The sequence below is a fragment of the Trachurus japonicus genome, chromosome 7 (genome assembly GCF_045865225.1).
Source record: "Trachurus japonicus isolate A0001 chromosome 7, Traja_1.0".
In the NCBI taxonomy this organism is placed as follows: Eukaryota; Metazoa; Chordata; class Actinopteri; order Carangiformes; family Carangidae; genus Trachurus; species Trachurus japonicus.
Window position 1 is genome coordinate 7091128 of NC_140913.1, and position 23851 is coordinate 7114978.

Consider the following 23851-nt stretch of genomic DNA (forward strand, 5'->3'; position numbering starts at 1 on the left):
AAAATAAACCTAGGCAGGGCAAGTAAGAATTTAGATGGGGCAAGTAGATTTGAGAAGTACTTGCCTGACAGGGCAAGTAGGAAAAAACCTTAACGTCGGACCCTGCTGTATTGGTCAGTCGGTCTGCTTGACAATCCCAATTTGCACAAATGAAAATTATTTAAAGGGGTTAGCTACAAGTTTAATTCCTCCTGGCCAGTAGGTGTCGCACTCACACTTGCCCGCTCTCGCTCCAACCTTCAATCGTACTGGTTGCCAGTAGAGAGTGGCCAGTAGCTAACGTTAAATCTAACGCTAACCGTATTTAACCTTAATCTCCACAGAGCTATCACGATCTGGCCCCCTGAGCTCCGCCTCACGTGGCATCAACGTACTAATGCTGTTGCCGCAGAGATCATTTCATGCCGACGTTGCCAACGTAACCAGATGTAAATATTTACATATTTTGGACCCGTCAAAATTTATAAAACAATTATTTATATACTATACTTTTTTTTCAGTAAAATTAATACTTTTATTCCGCACCCCTCTAGATGTTCTGTGGATGTATTATTTTTGAAAAATGAATCGTTTTGATGAAAAAGTTATAGCTATAACCTTAAAGTGAGATGAACAGTGTAAGAAATAAAAGTTTTCAAGACAAAGTTTTCTTTTACATAATTTGCAGTTGCGAAAAGCAAATAAATTGTGAAGTATCACAATACGTGATTACAATATTCATTGTATCACAACATTTTTAAAAATGCAATAATATCATCATGACTAACTGCTGCATTCAGGTATTGTGGGTAAATAACAATGCCCCCCAGCCTCCCACCATCACCCTTCCATGTTTGTACCTTTTGATATAAAGCCTTACATTCCCATCTCAGAGTGTGTAAACAGGGCAAGCTGTTCTCCCTAACTGAACATGTTCACACTGCTTCCACCTTTGCTACAACAACTGTTACTACTACAAAAGTTTGAATACACCGTAGATGCGATTTACTCCATCTTCTGCTTACAGATGCTCAACCATCTCAAACCATCTGCCATAAGTGTTTGCATTGCTGTTGGAAATAAATTTCTCATACCGTAATGATACTATTTCAGATCTAGAAACAAGCCACAGCCTTGTGTAGCCGTAGTGCAGCTTTCGTTCTTAAAACAACCATAAGCCATATTTCTGGAAATCAAGTCAATCAATCAGTGAAAACAAAACGGCAGCAAACAACAGCAATTCGAGAGCAAGAGGATTAAACCGTTAAATGCAAGTGTTGGGTTTTCAGCTTCGTTAAACAGCTAACGACACAACTGTTAAAACCAAGAGCCTTAAAACCTCAAAGTTTTGTGAAAGAGCAGTCCATTTTGTCAGGGTTGCTAGGTGACAGGAGCCAAGCTTCGCAATACAACAGTGAAAATCCTCTGTGGCCCAGACCTTCTGCTTTTGGTTTGGCCTTCACAAGCCACATCTTCATAGACTGTGCCCTTCAAAGGACGAGGCCTCTGAATCTGCTTGTGTTGCATTACCTGGGTGCATCCCATGTGGCACTTTTAGGTAGGGCTGCTATCCATTATTTTTGTCATAGATTATTCTACCTGTTATTTTATCGATTCATTGAGTAATCTAATACAGTGTATTGCCGTATTAAATTGCTATATAAAAAAGGACGTGTTTGCAAATAAACAGTCAATAATTGTGATGTACTGATATGCTTAGGCTTACTAAATGTAATACCTGTGTAATATTTGTGCATCTTAAACTCCAATCTCTACTCTTATTAACCACCTGATATTTTGATATTTTGGTGCCATCAATGGTGTGTGAGAGAGTGAGACAGAGAGAGAGAGAGAGCCTGTATAAAGAGAGGAGTGAATGTTCTTGTGTGTTTTAGGCCAAATCACTCCAACAAAACACTAATTAAATGAACGCAACAGCATTTTATGCCGTTTCCTTGAGCTAATGTTAGCAAAAAAAAATTCTTTTTAATCAGCGACATCATAACCAGCCGTCAATATCGACTCGTGTTCTTAACCAGTTGTTACAAATAACTAATCACTGTACATTCTCATGTTGCGTTGCATCACTGAGGAGGCGTTTTTACGGTATGAAACTTGAGCTACAGTGAACGCAACCTGGTCCTACACTTTTGATCTTGTCTCTCTCCTCATTTTCTGTCTTTTCTCAGATCGCTCCACATAATTCTGACGACGCCGTGTGTCAGTAATTAAAGTCCACGTGAAACACAAGCTGTGTGCCGTATATTGCGAGTGCAATTAGTTAAACGAAGCCTCGATTCAGGAAAAATTGCCTCGATCATTTTTGTACTCAAATTACTTGGGTAATCGTTTCAGCCCTACCTTTAGGTCACTTTAAAAACCTTCATTCCAGATATTATCTAGGTCCAGGCTCCAGCTCCTCCTGTTTACATTTCATATGGATATTTGATGATAACGTAACATCAAACTAGACTGCATATTTGACCAAGTGGTAATGGCGCGTCAGCACATCGGCATCCGGCTCATGTGACAGTGCTTGGTTTCTGAAGGATGCTGGTATGTGCATACTACAGTTCCGCAGGCCGTCTGGGTCACTGAGCGCTCTCAACATTGCACCGTGCACCTGAAAGTGTTTGTTATTCCAACTGTACGCAGAAGGCTTACGAGCATGAATTTCAATGCGATAGCGATCATGTGTACTTATGAAGGTTTGTTTTAGCACGCTGCGCCGCTCTGATATGTTGCGAGCCCGGTGGGTAAAGGCGGGCTCACTCCGCGTTACTGAGAGGAGGGAAACAATGAGTCCGGGGGATCACGCCAGAATCCCCCGTGCCTCGTTCAGCCTCCAGGTTTCTGGGAGTGCCACCCCTAATTTAATTACCTCCCCCTGTCTGACAGACTCGCTGCGTGCGCTGGCTGTCGTCCCTGCATTACATTAAAACATACACACTCTCGCATACACCGTCGGGAGATCCGTGAGGGGAGGGGAGGGGGTGCAGGCGGCAGAGGCCAGCCTTTCAGAGATGAGGCGGGCTTGCGGCGCGCGCACACACAAACACACAAACAGCAGAATAATCCCTTCTGAGCAGGTGAGAGCTGTGCAGATGCTCTTCAGTCGGCAGGAAAAATAAGCCCTTAATTACCACCCAGTCTGTCTCTCCCTCTTCCTCTGTTGCTCTCCCTCCCCCTCATCCTCCACTCCTCCGTCGCACTGCACTGCGGTTGCGGTGCTCGCCTCAAGGCTGGTGAATGCGGCGCAGGGCTCCTCCAAGAGTCTTCCCTTGTTATTATCCTTAAACAAGCAATTACAGCAAGTCCCTGAGTGTAGCAAAATAGAGAGGGCACACCCACAGAAAAGCTCTGGGTTCCTCAGACAAACGAATGGCAAAAGCACTCACGGGCAATTTTGTTTCTGGAATTGCCCGCACACTCCCACCAGCGCCGTGTATATGGAAGAAACGCTATGGTGAGCATGAAAAACCCAGCGAGCGGGGAGAAAAGAAAAGCAGAGTTTAAATAGCAACGTCGAAAAAAAAAACAAAAAAAACAGCAGGATTGCTATGTTTGACATTAGACGGTTACGAAACACATCTTTCTATTTTTGCAAAGGCATCGCAGTAATTTTCTTGCTGTCTGGGTTTTCGGGGGAACAGTAAATTAGCAGGCAGCGGAGGCCTCAGGAGGGGGCAGCTCCAGTTCAGATGTTCTGCAGCCCAAGAGCGAGTCTGAGATGGCCCCCCGGTCCACAGAGCTGGCATAACGGACCCCGAGTTGGAAGAGTTCAGGTGAAGCAGAAGGGGCTGAATGTTTGCAGTGACCTCACGCCTATCGCTCTGAGAACCCGCCTGACAGATGGAAAATGACTGCAATAAGTTTCTTTATTGGTTACTTGATCCAGGGCTGCACCATGAAAATCTGAGCCCTGTGCATGTGCAGTCTCAAAGGTCATTTACTCTTGTACAAATAACTGAGTGGACAGGCGTGTATCTGCAGTGGTTATTGGGGTCATGAGTAATGATGTCTTCGTATTGCATTCAAGCTAAATAAGAAATTCTGTGATACTATATATGGTGTTGGCTGGAAAATCTCAAATCCAACGACTATACAATTACAATGCCCTGTGTTGTTGTGTTCTTTGTTTTCATTGGGGCCCTGACAGCAGACAGCCAGGATCCACCCCCCCTCCTTATTATGTCCTGGGACTACTTGGCATTTACTTTATAGATGTTCTATAGGTGTCAGCTCCTGCCAACCATCACAACACAGCGTTCATAAACCACAAGTTAATCAGACCCTGCAGGAGTGAAATAGACCATGTGAGTCTCTGGGTGTTAGCGACTGTCTGCTTTTGACAAGAGACTTGTAGCATCACCTCAGCTTGAACTGTCAGTAACAGTTGAAATGAAGCTAAATTATGGCTTCAGGACGGCGATAAATGATATAGTATATTTACTTATTCATCACTCTTTAGCACTTCTTGAAGCCAACAATATTATTTCTTTTTCCCCCTTTCAGAAGCATTCAGTATATCTGTCCCCGATTGGTTAAACAGCACCCCCATCTGCTTTGTCTCTATTGTGATTTGTATTTTTATCCACGATGTGTATAATTGAATAATATTGGTAATCGAGATGAGGGTAGTGGCGTACATTTCACTCTGTTTTTGTTTTTTTTCTAAATGTGACCACCAGGGGGAGCCAAAGTTGGGCACCTTCAAATAGTACACATAGTGGCTTTAAATGCAAAATACTGGACTTGTCCGTAGCAGGTTTCATAGTCAGTACATGGAAACTGGACTTGGTTTTGGATGGTTTGACCACACTCTGACCAAGACTCTATTCCCTTTGCTCTCCCACCATGTGATTTGAAGCTTTCCCAGGGCAGCTCTGTTACCGGGCAGCTTTGCCTCTCCTCACTTTCTGTTTCCTACATAACACTGTGCGCTGTGGTCTGGCAAACATTACTGTCAGTTCCACCATTGCCCCCTATAGTACATATTCCCCTCTCTCCTGTTTGCTTCCTTGAAGTTACATCACAGGCATTACCTCACTGGGAAGCACAGCCTAGTCTAAACACACTCACTGTGATGTTGCCATAACAGTGTGTTCCACTGGCTCTCGGCTCGGTCCGGCTTGTCCAGCACCGAGGCAGTCCATCACTCATAAAGCTGTAATGCCTCTCACCAGAGAAGCAGAAGTCCCCTCCCCTCCCCTTCCACCCACCCCCCTTCCCTCTCTCCCCACCTCTTCCATTGCTATGATGACGACAGATTGTTTTTCACGAGAAAGCCAGAGTGGAGATGGATTCACCAGATGTGCTGTATTAAATAGACAAATGGAGCATGGGAAAGCTCTTTATAAAAATAATGGTGCAATTTGAAAAAGAATGACTTCAGGGCTGAGGACTAAAAAAGCATTAGCTTTTAGCTTATTGTGAGTCTTGTTCAGTTTGTAGATTCATGATGAGAGAGGCTGAACTTCATGTTGTTAAGAACTCAAGGCAGAGGAAGAGTAATGGGTTTCTTTTTAATATATTGTGCAGACAGCAGGGGTGCTCAAACATGTCAGAGATCTCAAATACATCCCCATCTGATATAATGTATTCCCTGGGGCCCATATGGAACGATATGTTGTTGATTTATTATTGAGCCTGTTATCCACTACATTATACGTGGAAAGTTGGGTGAAATGTCAGTTTTTATGTTCATTCTTATTCAAGAAAAGTTTCATTTCTACAGACAGGGTTACTCTGTGTGTTCTGGGTCCCCTACGGCAACTTCCAGAGCCCTTCTTTTCCTGTATAAAAACATGAAACACTGGCTCAACTTTAAAAAAAAATTGAAGTAATCCATTGCGCCTAATACTTTAGCATTTACGCAATGTAAATAATTCACTTAGTTTAACCTGAAATTTTTCACTCCATCTAAACCAGTTTCAGAAGGTAGGCAAACTAATTATTTCAACTTTCCCTGAACTAAATATGAATCAGGTGGCTTTATTCCTTACTGTAAAGAATCAATTTTGTTTAACCTGAATATTTTAACTTCATGTAAACCATTTTTGAATGGTGGGGCAAACTACTTTTTTTTCTTTCTTTTTTTTTAAGTTGTCTCAAATAAAAATGTAAAGTTTAATGTATTTTCCTACTTTTGTTTATTTTCACAGGGACAGTGCACATTAATTAACATTACTATAAAACTGCCAGTATTAGCTGAGTGGCAAGTTTTCAGTTGTAGTCCCTGGGCAAGGTGTTAACTGCCAGCCTGTAGCAAAACAACATTACACGCATTACATACTGTATACAGATTGCATGGTATGTTACTAAAATAATACTACCTAAAAGTGCGTATGTCACTAAAATATTATATTATTTTATTTTATTATATGTAAAACACATGGGCATACAGAAAATAGAGACATAACATAAGGGTGTAGCACATGAAAGCATGTAGCATGCATAAGACGAACACAGCAGATGTATAGGGACATGCAACTAGAGCAGACAAACAGTCAACACAGTAATTATGTTATAATAAGCATGCCACAATAAGGTAATACAACAAACAAACATTTAAGCAAGCATTGGCACACAGCAGTAAATCAGGTAAACACAAAGCAGAATAAGCATTAAAACATGCATGCAGACATCGGCATGTAGCAAGAACCTAAGCACACAGGAAGTCAGGAAGCCAGCAGACGAGGTAAAGATGACAAAAGAAAGTAGGCTACTATAAGTAGAACTACTGTACTGGCATTGGAGATTACTGGTAGTGGTCACAGACTTGATTGATTGTCTAGTAACCATGATTTTAGAGTGTTTAAAAGCTCTCTGTATTTAAATGTTATGGGTATGAGGTGGTCTGGTGTTCCAGTACTGGGCAGCTCGCACTGAAAAAGCTGACTGACTAAAAGAGCCTTTTCTCAGTGGGACAAAGAAAGTACTTGTTGGGACAGATCTGGTGAATCTACTGCTTGGATTAAAAAAGTCAGTAAGTGGAGGTGGGGCTAAACCATGTTGAATTTTAAATACCAAATATGCGTAGTGGAATTTTACAATATCTTCCCAACTTAAAGGGGCATGTTTGTCCAAGATACTGCAGTGATTGTGTCGAAGAGGTTTCTTATCCAGCACCTTTAGAGCTTGCACCAAGAGTGAATGGGTTTTAATGTTGTATACATAGGCCTGAGACCAACTGGTGAGACAGTATGCATACCTGCAAACTAGTCACCTTTCGGCTATAATCGCCGTTTTTCTGGTCAACTGGGTCGTTTACGTGAATCGTGCAGAACCAGGGAGTTTTTAAAAAAGGAGGGGGGTCGGCCGGCGTCTTGATAAACATATCGGACAGCTTTTATTTTGAAACGACACGCGGGAAGTTATCTGATATATCGGTGGAACGCAGAAAACAGGCGCCTTGGATAAAGCCTATGTGTGTGTGTGCATCGGGGCCATTCAGCTGTAGCGTCTTTTGCTCGCATACTTTCAATGTAGGCACGAGTTATGCACGCGGCGCGCCGCACATTCGGCGTTCTTGTTTTTTCATGCACGTTCGCAGCACACAGCTCCATGCGGGGTATTTGCCAAGTGGCTAGTAGGTCAAAAAAGTTACTCGCCAGACAGATTTTTTACTAGCCAAAACCAACAAGTTGCTTCACTATTGTATTTCGACATCACTAGTTATATAGCAGTCATAGTAGTACCATATAACAGTCATCCTGTTCTTCTCAATCAATTGTGCTCTGTAGACGATGACCTTTCAACTTTTCTGGAATAACAGTAGCCTATGTGTGGCGGCCTGCCCCTACCCCCCCGTCCGACCGTCTGTCCGTCCGTCGGATAGTCCGACCACCGACTCCGGCGTGCTAACAGCTACCAGCTAACAGCTACCAGCTGTGCTACAGCAGCTGACTGAGCCTTTTGGAGCTGCGGCTCGGCTCACGTTAACTGGGCTCGGTGCGTTCCTCTCGGTCAGCTGTGAAGCAGCGGTCTGATAAGCATGATGTCCGTGATGTGTGTCCATTATGCGTGACTAAGTTGTGACGTTGTCAGGTAAGCTTATAATACACTGGGGGAAACCCTGGAAACAGATTGGGAGTCTCATTTTTTCTATCTCGCCAAGTGGCGAGACAGCTAAAAATCTGTCTCGCCACAGAGGAATCTGGGTCGCAAATGGCGAGTGGCGACCGCTAATTTCAAGCCCTGCCTGGGGGACCCCCACATCACAAGGTTGCCCATGTTTTGTTTTGTTTTTTAGATTGAATGAGAAAATAATGCTTTTATCACATTTAAATTTTTACTCTGAACACATTTTTTTCATTCAATTGCTAACATTGTACTTTTTTTTTTTTCAAAACACATAAACATGAACAGTCCTTTGATCCTTCTCATCCATAACATTGCTCTTTGTATTAAAAGGTGAGAAGAAAAGAAAAAAACAACCAACCATTTTTCCACAAGTTAAGACACTGTAAGTAGCCTATGCTTGGAATGGGTACATTTTGTTCTTGTGAATCCTGCTGAACTGACCTAAACTAAATACTCTAAAAGACTAAAAGAAATTACTTAATGAAATTATAAATAGTAACAATGAACACAGCAATAGATCGTCCCTTTAAATGGACTGATTACGTAAATAAATAATCAGACAATGTTCCTAAAACAAAATCAGAAAATGTTCCCATTAAAAATAGTCAAAGTTTATGTGTTTTGCATGAATGATTCCAGGAGATGGTTCTTTCTGACCACCATACATTGATTCAGCTCATATAACATGGAACTGTCAGCTAGCCACTAACGTTAAAGGGATAGTTCAACATTTTGGCAAATTGGCCCATTGCCATAATCGCTATAGTCATAGCAGTAGGTTTGTTAACTTTATTTGTCGGTGTAAGCTATTTTTAGAACGGCGGAGCGAAGCGGCAGGCTGTTCAGGGCTATGCTATGGACGCTAAGGGAATTTCTTGGTTTCCCTCATCAAACTCATCAAATACAAAATCCCAAAACTCCAAAACGCTCTCATGGACAAGTTGTGACCTGCACATTCACCACGCTATGAGATAATAATGGAACGTTACAAAACTGAGCCTTTTTCGAGGTAAATACAGGGTAAATACAGAGTCTGCTTGCTGAAAAACTGTCCCTGAACGCAACGCGCATCAGCGGTTTTGCATGAATTTACGTCTAAAACAGCTCCGTCTCGTAACGTTCCGTTATTATCTCATAGCGTGGTGAATGTGCAGGTCACAACTTGTCCACAACAGCGTTTTTGAGTTGTTGGGTTGTGTATTTGATGAGTTTGATGAGGGAAACCAAGAAATTCCCTTAGCGTCCATAGCATAGCCCTGAGCAGCCTGCCGCTTCGCTCCGCCGTTCTAAAAATAGCTTACACCGACAATTAAAGGTAACGAACCTACTGCTATTACTATAGCGATTATGGCAATGGGCCAATTTGCCAAAATGTTGAACTATCCCTTTAAGCTGCTGTTCCGCGAACTACTTCTACTTTGAAATAAAAGCATGTTTTGTATCCACCACATCTCCTTTCTTTTAACTCATTGAGTGCCAACCACGTAATTTCTCGTTTTTCGTTCCCATGCGTTGAGTGCCAAAAACGAAATTTTTCGTTTTTTGCTTTTTTTTTAAATTATGAAAATAGACACTTTAATACACATTATATGTAAATTTGGGGACTCTACGACGAGGAGAACTGAAATAGATGACGATCAAAGTCACATGACAGCTCATGATCTGGAAGTTTTTATCATAACTCAGCTTCTGCAAACGGAGTTCTGCATGTGGATGCAGCAGCTGCTCCGCTGCTGCTCCGCTCTCACCCGCGAGGCTGCAGCAGCTGGGAGCTGAACCAGGAAGCTCTCAGCCCACTGTCCCGCCCGGTCTTCATCTGGAGCAACACCGTGTCCTCCCCAAAGTCCTCCCGCGGTAAAATCTGATGGTCTCTGGACCAAAGCAGGCCGGCACCACCGACCCGTACCACAGATTAAGAAGCAATGGGACTGGGTCTGTAAAACAAATGGTATCTCAAGCAAATATAATAAACTCAGCGCAAACTCTTACGCACTTTATGAAATAAACATTATGCAATTATGCTCTATCTAGAACAGATTTTTCCCATTTCTCTTACTTTTCCAGCCTCTTTTTTCATAAGTCTCTTCCTCAATATTCACCACAGGGAGCCTGGGGTTTTCACGATAGACTCCATGGTTAGATACTAGTATTGAGGAAGAGACTGAAAACTGAGAATGATGACTAAACTGGTGGAGGAGAGTCCCTCTGCTGATTGGCTTACTGTTTCCTGAGAAAAAGAAAAACAGAGCAGATGTCAGGTAAACAAAAATCCTGCAAGGGTGGATGATGGATCCAGTTGGGTGGGTTCTGGCATGGCTGAGTAGGGAGACTGTTTTGTTGTGACATCACAAAGATACAGAAGTCCTGACCGTTGATAATTTAAAATCAAAGACAATTTAAAATTTCACTTTCAAACAGTATAACAATATGAATTTTGTTAAATAACCTTAACCGTTACTTCAGGATAGTTTGCTTTTGTATCTTCCAAGTTTCACCATTGGTATCTGCAGATACTGTAGAAAGAAAGACTTTCTTGGCGTGTAATGTTAAAGGAAAACAGTTGGACTGAAAATAATCCTGTGTTTTGCAAAACTGTCCAATGTTGACGTTCTTGTCTGGCAGGAGAAATGCCACTCTGAACCTGATGCTTCAAAGACCAGTGATTGGCTTGATATTCGACAGCCCATGGCATGAAATAAGTCTCTTGAATATTTAAACAGCTTTCCAACACATTTCCACCATACTTACCATGTTCCTTGTCTGGACATTCACTCGATGGTTGGCAAGTACCCTCTTGTGATTTCAAGTGGTCAGGATCTGCCAAAACAACTAGAGAAACTATTGAGAGCATGGCTCTTCAAGACGGCATGCTACCAACTGTTGCTATGGACTGCCGTTACAAATCTGTGCAGGCTCGCTCTTAGATGTTGACAGACACCTGAGGTCAGAAATAAGCTAACTAAGCTAAAAATTCACGTTAGATCACTTGAGTTCATGCTGATCGTAAAGTACAAGTTGTAGCATTTTCGTAGTGTGCAGATCTCTGGAGCAGATGCATCATTTGTTTTTTTAAGGTATCCTTTCAGGTGTCTTCTTGCCTTTATTATTATAGGACAGTATGAGAGGGACAGGAAATCAGAAAATAAAGAGGAGGGGTGAGATTCAGCAGCAGGCCAGTTTCAAACCCAGGCCGCTCCAGTTAGGACTAAACATACTGAGCTGCTACCTAAAATGAAAGCTGCCAGAGAAAGAGGGGACATTGCTTTCTTAAGGTATGATAAACTCATCATTCACAAGCGGCATTAAGGAATAAGGAACATTGAATATGCAACAAGGACAACACATGCAGGACACCCAACAAGGACAACACATACAGACACATAACAAGGACATACATGCAGACAAACACACATGGTCCTGAGAGGAAAGGTAAGGAAAAATATACATCTTATATCTCAATGTCTAATGGCCACCTCTCTCCTCCCAAAGAAAAGTTTGAAAATTGCTCATCTGAATAAGATTTTGGTAGCTAAGGAACAAAGTAAATGAAATCGATTGATCTGCTGTTTGTCAAATAATATTCATGTACGTGCTCTTTCTGAACACATTTAGAGCGACATTTGAGGAAGATGCTTTGAAAAGTAGAAGGATACAATCCTTACAGAAATGGACAGAAATGTGCATGGGGAAGGAGATTTGCCTGTTAAGTTCATGTTCATTTCAGTGAAGATCAGGGAAGATATCATGGTGTAAGTGAAATTGAGTACTGTGGCTCCAAGATTAACTTAGCTCCCGTACACATTAAATCAATTTTAGTTGGGCTGCAGTAATAGGCCACCAAGTTCACCCGCGTCCGGAACAACGCAGGAATGGGACCCGCATCACCTCCCATTATATGAGCCGTATCCCCACGGCCGAAGAATAACGAGGGAGACATGTCCACTATGCCTAGGCTCACCCACACATGCCCGACAACACCATCAACTGCCCACTGACGGCAGAAGCCACAGATCTGCAACACACAATGGTCACCACAACCAACCCGACTGAAACTAAACACAGGGGTAGACCACACAGCAACCAGTATTGACCATATTTTTTTAGAATAAAGAGATTAATTAATAGTAAAGCCTTCCAATCCCAGTGGGATGTAGTGATCACATGTAGTGGCAATTGCAAGGAAAAGTACAGAGCCTAAAGCTAAGCCAGAATGTAGTGCAAACGGTCATACAGGGTGTTTTCTCAGGAAGCTTTCCTGAAGGACATCAGTAATATATGTTGGCAACGATATATGATAAAAAGAACCAAGAAAAAAGCACAATCTGAATTATCTGAAAAATTTTCAAACCAGTCATGGACAAACAAGCACCTGTTAGGAAACTTACAGTGAAAAACTCACAGAGCACCGTGGGTTGACAAAGAGCTAAAAGATCATAATGGCTCTGAGAAGATAAGCAAAGGAAAGTGAACAAAAAGTGGTCATATAAAGATAGGCCGGCCTCTAGTAACACTGCCGGACATCATATAAACCCCACAGCAAAACCACAAGGAAAAAAAAATGAAGTCAATATTGTACCTCACAGATAAATCAAACGCGAAAAATGATAGCAAAAAGCTTTGAGCACCTTGAACATTAATAATGGTCCGAAAAATCAATCACTGCACCCACATATAATAGACTGAGGAGTACTTTTATCACTACACCCAAAGAAAATTGCAAATCATTTGAATTACTATTTTAGAAGTAAGATATCTTTAATTAGGGAAAGAATATCACATGGGACAGACAACAGTTTATCCATCATGAAATATAAAAAAACATATGGAAGAATAAGTAAAGTCATTTTGAATTTAGTGAAACAAAAAACAGAAACAGTTGAGAAATTAATCAAACTAACAAGTAATGACAAACAACCAGGAATTGATAATATAGATGATAAATTGGTTAGAATAGCAGGTAACTAAAGCAAACCCTATTTGTCACATAATGAATATCCGACTGAAACAATCTATCTTTCCACAGCCTGGAAGAGGCAAAAAGTAATCCTTTGCCTAAAAATAAAAAAACATCATTTAGTGGCCCTAACAGGTCGTCCCATGTAGAAAGTACCACTATAGGGTAGGTGAACCAAAGCACATAGGTAAGATATTGAGAGGGCAATATTTGACCAAATACCAAGAATACTTTTCTGTACAATAATTTGATGACAGATTTCCCACATGATTATAGAAAGGACACTCACACTGGCACTTGCATTTAGCATCAGATGACAATGACTGGTAACAAAGATTTTGGAGCAATAAAATGAAATGTGGTGGCGGTCCTGTTAGATTTTACAGCAGCATTTGATGAAATTGACCCACTGGCTCCTCCTTGTAAAGTTGTGAGACCTATGGATTTACAAAATCTGCAGATGCTTGGATGGAAAGTGTATTTGAAGCCTAGATCACAGAAAGTCCTTCTTTAACGGAGATTAATTCTGATAGCATGTCCTTAAGAATGTGGGAATTTCTCAAGGAAGCTGCCAAGGGTCCGCTTATGTATCCATCTATACAAAATAGATTACCTCTAGTACTGAAAGATGCAAAATTAACAATAGTATTTGCTGACGAAAGACACTCACGAGTGTATCATCAGCAATGAACAGCCGATGATCTAAAAGTCATCTTGAAATAGAGAGCTGGATACGTTGAGAAATGGATTTGTCAAAACAAATTGATACTATAATACAGCAAAAACAAAATGCATATATATTTTGGATCAAAATCTCACCTCTCAGGAGACAGCCAGAACTAAACCTTACTATGAATAAAACCATCTATACAGCAAGTTAGGAAACTAAGCTCCTGGGCATCTTCCTTGATAACAAGCTCTCTTGGTCAAAACACATTGACACTGTTGTACATAAAATGGGTAAGTCACTGGCAGTGGTAAGGCGATGTAGGAAATACCGTATTGACCCGAATATAAGACGATATTTTTTCCGTCAAAAAAAGTCTGAAAAAGAGGGGTCGTCTTATATTCGGGGTCTAGATATTTATATATGCAAATCAGTGGGTGACACCAAACAACGTCTGTCCAAGCAAGTCAGGGCTTTTCTTTCTCTCACACTCACACACACCAGTGACCTGCAGAGATCAGCAGCATCTTAGAAGATGATCGCACGCGTGTGAGCACCAAGGTGTGTGTGTGTGTGTGTGTTGCCCCTGTCGCCACACAGCAAGCGCTTGCCACACAGTTACAGCTCAACTCGACTCGGTTTAAGGTCTTTTTAATCACAGGCTGACTCCTTCACAGTTCCTCCCGGGGGCGGGGTCGTCAATATCACAGCAGCTACGCTGCGTTGTCACCCGGGGACAGGGACACCCCGGACACGGAGGCCCGAATAGCTGCGAACGCCGAGAAAGCGAGGCCAGATTCCTTTCCGGGCTCATGTTAAACGACTGTGTCGTTCACACCAGACGTCCTGCATTATCGTTTCGGTGGTCAGGTCTATTTTGTGGCGCGACGCTTGCGAGCGAAGGGCGTCCAAGCCGGGCAGGGTCAAATAAAGAAACACGAGAGAATCCGCTCAACTTCAAAATCAAAAAACAATTTTCAAAATAAACACCGCAATTGATGCGTGTGCCTTTTTTGTGTAAACAGAGCACAAGAGAGATAGACACACACACACACATTCCAGACAATCATGGGCGCTAAAATCTACCAGAACGTTATTTCACAGATACTGAAAACATGATTTTAAAAAGATTAATTTTTTCTTTGATTTTGTCTGAAAAAAGTATTTTTCAAAGACAGGTCTTGGAAAAAAGGGGGGTCGTCTTATCTTCAGGGGTCGTCTTATATTCGTGTCAATACGGTACCACACAGCAAATACGGCAAAGATAGTTTTAAATACATTGTAACTCTCACATCTGGACTAAATTGTCAGATAGAATGGCAAAAGCTGCACAAAAAGAGTTGAATAAGTTACAGCTGGTGCAGAACATAGGCACACGCCTTGCTCTGCAATCCCAGACAGTAACATATCAACAACATGCATTCCCAGCTACAATGGTTAAAAGTAGAGGACAGAGTCAATGCTGCATTACTGTCTCTACAATATGGAAAACATTAAGTTTAAAACAACCTTTATATCAATACAATCAGTTAAAACACAATCAATGATCATATACAATACGCCACCAGACAGGCACACAAAGGCCGCTTCACAACGCTTCCTACACCAAACACCACTTTCGAAGCTACACAATAGAATACAGATTCATGAAATCATGGAACTCCTTACCCACTGCCAATAACAAACTCACACACAACACTAACATTCAAAAAGCAAATTAAAAAAATATCTTGGAATTTCATATCTGTACAAATAACATACGCACACATACCCATGCACACACACATACACATAAAGGGTCTATGTACGTAATAGAATCTCCTTGTTGTCATCTTCATTGTTATAAACCCTCTCTATTATATTCTTTTTTATTTGTTATTTTGATTTTTATAACTGCTGTACATCGAGTTGTCTTACAACAGGATCTTTGATGAGGAGATAATCTGATGGTACAAGAAAAAATTAATGTAAGATTTTGTTGACTTGTCTTTATGTTGTGATTGCAGATTTATGTTTAAATGTATTGGTTTTAACTGTGGACCCCAGGAAGACTAGCGGCGTTCTAGAGCGCAGCTAATGGGGATCCTAACAAATAAAACATAAAACACTTGTGTACAGGCTTTGCAGGGCCTATACCTATGCTGTCCATCATGAGCTGGACAGTGTTCCACACCAATGCACAATCATGTGTGTTCCTTTAATTTGCATTCTGAACTGTGCTCACATTTGTGCTGACTCAGTCCTTTATGTCATCCATTCTGAATTTCCTCGTCTCAGTACTGTAAAAACTAAAAATATTGTTAAAATGTCCATTTTAATTAATTGCCTCACGTGTAACTTTTAATTCTCTCCAGCTGTTCCGACACTTGAAGATGCCTGAAAGAGGAAACCAGTCTTTCTGCTCTGCTTTGGAAAATAGTGAAGAATGTACCTAATCTGAAATCTATGGGCAATGAATAAGACTTTTTTTTTTTTTTTATAGTTTTGTATGTAGAAAATGGGTTTGCATTTGACTCTTTATTTATTTGCGAGGGAATTAATTTGCTTTAAAAAAAAAAATCTCTGAGACACTTCATGGCTCCTACAAGTCACATCTGTTTTGCAGAAGTTGACTTCCTCCCAAGGCTCCCAAAGACTTGATAGCTCTGTCAGGGTTAAACACATAGCTTGTGCTCATGCGCGCGCGCGCTCACACACACACACACACACACACACACACACACACACACAGTGCACTGAGACTATGATGAGTCAAATTGAGGGTTGCTAATTATAGCCTGGGGAAAGTTTTGCCTTTTTGCTCGTCATCAGCTCTCTTTGGGAAGAGCAGCGAAAGAGAGGCTGTTGGTGGGGGGTTGATGGGAGGTGGGTGGTGGCTCCTTTCTCTAGGCATCCGGCCTGTCCTCTCTCTCGAACGTGCACGCTCATAGCGCACACTCCTTGCATCTGGACCTCTTCAACAACCCCCGCCCCTGAAACTCAGCCTTCCTCCATTGTTTGTATTGTCTTTCTCTTCGGTTTTACAGCATAAGGATATATTTTCTTATCCTCCATTGAGTAGCTTATTCCTCCTTTCTTCTGTGGGGGAGCATGGCTGCCTGCCCCCCCCCCCCCCCCCGGAGCATTCACAGGGAACACATGATCCACTGTTGTACTGGATAATTTGAAGGACAAGTTTCAACCAGCAGGATCAAGAACCAGTTGAAAGCATTTTTCCGTTAGTAGGATAAGTCTGCTGTCACTCTGTATTTGTGGTACTGTCAACAAATCGCTTGAATAGACTCAAACCAACAATGTTAATCCATCTCTCAGTACTTTCACAACCACAACCCCCAGACATCCCCAAACCTACTGGTTCTGACTGAAGATGTTAATCTTTAGGAGCAGTGAATATGCAGTTTGACCTTTACAACAGGTTCAATAGCTTCCTCACAGTTGCTTACTATCGTTTATTACTCCGGCTGTAACACTGTGGCTGATTTTGTTCTGAAATTGGCTTTTAAACACACATGAAATTAAATGTACCTACCGCACATTAAGTCAGACAGTTGATCTTGATGTTGTGAAATCTTGTTGTTGTAGGAGTGTGTTTGTGGTTTTATTGTTGTTGATAACGTTGTCTTAATCCTTGAAGGCATTCAGAAAAGAAAATTGAATTTGAGCCCACTGTGGGTCTTAACATTAGTGTAATAACGCATCTATCAGACGATGTAGCACAAACTTTGTGCAAAATTCTTTTTTCGAGTAAATTCGGGATGAAAGTGGGGTAGTTTTTTTTCGCATTGGATAATGCATTATGCATCACGCTGCTCACGATTCATCAGCCACTGATATTGGATCCGTCATCCGTCAATCAAACGTCTGAGACACACACAAACACACACACACACCGAGCTCGGTCTCGCCCCAATTAGTCGACTAATCGCCATAAATGACGTCTACTGGTCGACCAAGAAAATCTTGGTCGGGGGCAGCCCTAAATAAAGGCAATAAAAAGCCCAAGAAATATACTTGAAGTGAAGTCAAAATGAAGTGGGAGTCACAATATAGTATGTTTTCGTACACATAAAGCACTTTTCTACCATACACACACTCAAAAACCAATGACACATGAGGGGCAGTTTGGCATCCACTATCATTGTCGAGGACACCGTGAAATATGGGAAGGGAGAACCAGGGCTTGAACCACCAACCTTCCAATTAATGGTCCACACCACATCTACATCCATCAGAGTCACAATCTCAGCAACAATGTCACCTCCTTGACTTTCGCCACAGACTAAAACATTATTGTTTCGCATTTCTTTGGCCTACTCTCTTCTCCATGTATCCTGCCTACTGGGGTCAATTAAAAAAACAAAACACAGAATTACTTTTCCTTTTACGCAGATGATTCCCATATTTACATGCCCCTTTAGTGAAACACTATTAGCTCCCTGAAACCACTGTGTCAATGTCTGAAAGACATAAAAGCTTGGATGACTCTAAACTTTCTGAAATTTAATGAAAACAAAACAGAGGTTATGGTTTTTGGTCCCTGGGATGCATATGATCCCACTTTTATGGACCTTGGCTCCCTTTATCTGAAATCCTCTGTCACCAATCTAGGTGTCATAATTCATAGTCATTTTAAACTGAAGAAACAGATTAACTCTGTTGTTAAATGGAAATCTTACCAACTAAAGCCTTTATCCAAGTTCAAGTTTGTTTTAGCTTTTGTTTGCTTTGAACACCTTTTCCATCAATGCTTTTATTACTTCTCGATTTGACTACTGTAATGCTCTTTACGCTGGCACCGGCCAGGCCTCTATTTCATGACAATTGTAAATCCATATTACAGATGCTCAAGTTTTAACTGGAACACTCAAGCAAGAACATATTTTGCCCGTTCAGTCCTCACTTCAGTGGCTACCGGTAAATATTAATCCTACATTTCTTACCTTTTGAAAAGCTATACCTCTTCAAGGTCACTGAGTTCCACTGACCAGCTACTTGTTGTAGTTGTTGTTTGGTGTGCTTCTCAGTTTGTTACATCCCACCTAAAATTTCATTTTTAATGTGATGCTATTAAGCCAGACTAGAGAGTTGAATCTTATGTGAAGTGGTTTTACTGTTGGTGGTAAATTCATGCAAAACCACTGATGCGCGTTCCCGTCGGGGGCAGTTTTTCGGCAAGCAGTCTCTTTTCGTCACGACACCGACAATTCTGTCTCGTAACGTTCTGTTATTATCTCATAGCGTGGTGAATGTGCAGGTCACAACTTGTCCACCAGAGCGTTTTGGAGTTGTTGGATTGTGTATTTGATGAGTTTGATGAGAGAAACCAAGAAATTCCATAAGCCTCCATAGCGTAGCTCTGAGCAGCTAACTTCTCTGCTCCGCCAATCTAAAAATAGCTTGCACCGACAATTAAAAGTAACGGACCTACTCCTAAGACTATAGGGATTATGGCAATGGGCGAATTTGCCAAAATGTTGAAATATCCCTTTAAACGTGATTTATAAATATGCTTATTATAGAAGATAAAGATTTTGAACAGGGCTGATTAGTCTGCCTCCTAGTGGATCTACTTTTCACTCCTTCAGCTTTGCACAGATAATCAAGCAAGTGTGTCAAAGATGACACTTGGTTGCAGCTGTTGTCTTTGCATTTGTGTTGGTCAGACATCAGTTGCTTGAACTCAGAATGAATAGCACAGGTACGAGCGCATTATGCAGCATAACTGATATCAGTGTGATCTACACCTGCAAATGATTTAGGTAAACAGGCTCAGTTTCTGAATACAGACTGTGTGCATTTCTCTGTGGACTAAAGGCTTTGTTGCTTTCACAGTATTAACATAGAACCTAGAGCTGCTTTATAATCAAAATAGACATGGAAATCTCCTTTTGCACAACATGGGACCTTTAACTTTTTGAGACGAATGTTTTAAAAAGCAACAAATGAAGCCTTATGAAACTTGTTGATATCTCGTAGAGAGGAAAAAAGTGGTGGTGGACATCAGAGCGAAACGCCTCTTTCCTGTGTTTGCATGTTCTCAGGACCCTGTGTGATGTCGGGGGCATGGCGGTTGGAAATAAAGCTTGGGGAGTAAGGGTGTAAAGCCTGAAGCTGTTAGTCCAGAGAATCCTCCAGAAGCAGGATGCAGCCCCACTATCACCCTGCTTCCTGTGTGAATAGAAACCCAGATCCAGGCTCTGTTCTGGGGATCCCCCCCTCACACACACAAACACACACACACACACACACACACACACACATACACCCACCACATCCTCAAAAACCCACCAGGCCCTGGCACCACACATGCTCCTCCAGCCCCTCTGCTGTCCTCCCCCTCGTCTCTGCTTTTCCCCCCCTGGCCCCTAATTGCTTTTATGCCTTTATTCTCACAGTGTGAGAAGTTTGACAATGTACATAAACGAAATTCCAGAATAGCAGCGGGATATGGAAAAAGCACATGTGAAAGCAGTTTGCCACCCCTCTGGAGAAGACTGGGGATATGCAGTTTTATAGATTTGTTCTGAGCGGAGAAGGATGCTGCTATTAAAGCTCAGGGCCCACTTCCACTCGTCTTACAGGGACACAATCCTTTCTTTTTAGGCCTTGTTGCTCTATGTTTACTGGACTGACCCGCTCATGCATTTGTCACTGACTAATGGAAGTCCTTGTATAACTACTCCGCCTCTTGCCAATTCACTATGGTGATACAAACTGAGATTGTTCTGTATCCAAGGAAAGTGAATTCCTCATGAAGAGAGCAAAGGACTTGGAAGCATTCTGCCACCTGACAGTGATTAGTGTTGGGCAGAGCATGACGCCGGTTTGTCAGGTCTCTGCGTATGTGCACATGTGGAGGGCTTATCAGGGTGTGCTCCGCCAGCAGTGGTCTGCAAGAAACATAGCGCTTCTAGCTGCAACCTAAAGGCCGGGTTAAAGGCCGGCTGTCCACGGAGCCGTTCAAAACATGGAACAATCTAAGGATGGGATCGCAGCGCACATTCTCAGACAGGCCCCTCTTGGACCGAATTCAGAGCGTTCAAATGAAAAATGACAGAAATAGTTGTGTCGAGAATGAAAGGAACAGAGCGAGAGAGAAAAGTTCAAGCTCTGGCTCGGTCACAGCGTGAGGTGGGTGTGACTGTTGAGAAAGTTACAGGATTAGTTGAACACAGCCCACCCCCCACCCCCACCCAGCCTGACTGAAAGGTGTCAGAGGAGGGAGCACTCTGGCCCCCTTAAAGCTTAACTCCAGAAAAACTCTCACATGTCAGCCACCTGAGACGTCCTGTGTTTATGGATTTAATAACAGTGTTTCGCATACATGTGAAAACTGGCCAATTACTCCTCTTTACTACTCTCTGGAACTGTCCGGAGGTTTGAAATGTAGGCTGCACACAAATCAGTGTCACGACGGAGTCATGTTTCTGTGAACGCTCAACTAACATGACACATGGGAGTAAAACCTGCTGGAAACATATGGGATCAGAAACTCTCTGGTAAATGTGGAACAAAGCTGAGAACTGGTTACCATCAATATAACTGATTATCTTTCACAATATGTAGCTCTATAATTAACCCTAGGGGCGCCATGGTTATATTGTGTTTACAGTGGCACTGTTGCCTCTCAGTAGGAACATTCTGGGTTCGATTCGCGGGGTTAGGACCTTTCTGGGTGGAGTTTTTTTTTTTTTTTTTAAAGTATATTTTTCGGCTTTTTGCCTTTATTTGATAGTGATGACAGTAGAGATAGACAGGAAATGGGGAGGCAGAGAGAGGGGGAATGACACGCAGGAAAGGTCTGCCCGACGCGGGATTCGAACCGGGGACGCCTGCAGCGAGGACTGTAGCCTCTACATGGGGTGGCCGCTCTACCCACTGCGCCACGCACCGCCCCATTCTGGGTGGAGTTTACATGTTCTCCTGGTGGGTCTTCTCTGGCTTCTTCCCATGAAGAAATAGGCAAACTGAAGACTCTAAATTGGCCAGGTGTGAATGTGAATATTTGCTAGTCTTTTTTTTGTGTGTATGCATTGTTTTCTGTGCTGTTTTTGGATTCCTCAATGTTTTTTTTTTTTTTGTGTGTGTGTTGTTAGTCTGATAGACCTGTCCAGGGTGTACCCCACCTTCACCCTCTGTCAGCTGGGGTTGGCTCCAGCCCCCTGTGAAGCCTCATAAGGTTTTGAAAAAGTTTTTACCAACTGTTATACACTGATCGCAGAGCACATGCCACCTAATAAAGGCACAGTAATGAGGAATAATAGGCCATAAAACATGAAAAACAGACCTTGAATTTTGAATTATTTTAGAGATAAAATAAAATAAATCACAATAGAAAGTTGCACACATTTGTTTGGACTGTTCCAAAGTTGTTTTGAAGTTTTTTTTAATCTTCATCAGTGTTTCATGCAGAATTCATTGGTCCTTTTTAAAGGGATAATTCAACATTTTGGCAAATTGGCCCATTGCCATAATCCCTATAGTCATAGCAGTAGGTTCGTTACCTTTATTTGTTGGTGCAAACTATTTTTAGAACAGCGGAGCAGAGCCGTGAGCTGCTCAGAGCTACGCTATGGAGGCTAATGGGATTTCTTGGTTTCCCTCATCAAACTCATCAAATACACAATCCAACAACTCCAAAACGCTCTGGTGGACAAGTTGTGACCTGCACATTCAACACGCTATGAGATAATAACGGAATGTTACGAGACAGAGTTGTTTTCGAGGTAAATCCCATAGGGCTGGGTATTGTTGAGAATCTCACGATTCGATTCGATTTCGATTCATTAGGTCACGATTCGATTCGATATCGATTCGATTCGATATTGATTGAAATGCTTCGATATCGATTCAGTATCAAGCAGAAATACACAAATAAGAGTACCAGATTTTTTTTTTTTTTATAATTATTTGTTTAGTTTCATGCCTTATGAACAGCCATAGTATAACTCATAGCATAACAAAATATGACACTGCTTTAACACTGAACTACAGTGCAGCTAAATTTAAATTAGGCTATGTGATACTTTCCTCTTGGAAAATAACTTATAACATTTTGAGTAATGAAACAATACAAAACAATATTATTAATAATAGTTGACTGCACAACTGAAAATATTGTAGCGACCCCGCAGTAATGTTCTTGTTATGATGTTTAAGTTCTGTGATTTCTGACTGACTGTCAATGTGTATGGTACGGGCAGGTGGGATGAGAAACTGAGGGGCTGGGGTGAGTGTGAGAGAGTCCTGTCTGTGTATAGGTGAGTGAGTGAGGAGGAGCAGAGGAAGAAGTGAGAGCAGCTGTCAGATAAGTTCAGGGTTTCCCGCAGCGCTTTCCTGTTAAGGCGGCCGCCTTAACAACAAAGAGCTGCCGCCTAAACTAACGTCTTAAAAAACGTCGGACGATGGCCGCATCCTCTCACACACATACACACCACAGAGAAGCACGCATGCATAACAGCAGCGCGTGTTGAAAGCAAAAGTTAATACGGCACGGCGCGGTGCGTCCCTCCCCCGACGATCGATCCCCGCTGCTGCTGCTACTCACTCCCATATTGTTATGGTTTGGTCTAGTGCGGCCCCCGTCCGTACAGCGCGAATCACACGAGAGTGTTGCACGCAGCGCCCCCACTGGCCAGGGGCTTGAATCGATTCAGAAGATTGCTGAATCGATATTGAATTGCAGAGAAAAGAATTGCAATGCATTGCTGAATCGATATTTTTACCCAGCCCTAAAATCCCACTAGCCTCCGTAGCGTAGCTCTGAGCAACTCACAGCACTGCTCCGACGTTCTAAAAATAGCTTACACCAACAAATAAAGGTAACAAACCTACTGCTATGACTATAGGGATTATGGCAATGGGCCAATTTGCTAAAATGTTGAACTTTCCCTTTAAGTCCTTGAAAAAATCAGCTCCAATAAACATAGACCAACTGATCCCCACTTTTAGCTCAGAATAATACAGTATTGCCTCTATTTAGTTTTTGACAGCACCCACTGGAGCCAATATAGGAGTGTCCAATTTAGTGATCATTACAGAAGATGGAGGATGTAAATCGATCACAGAAAGAAAGCAGCAATTCACCAGGAAAACTGTGAAACTATGCAAATCGTTTGTAATTATTAGTTAACGACTTCAGACAGTAACTGACATGGACAAACAGG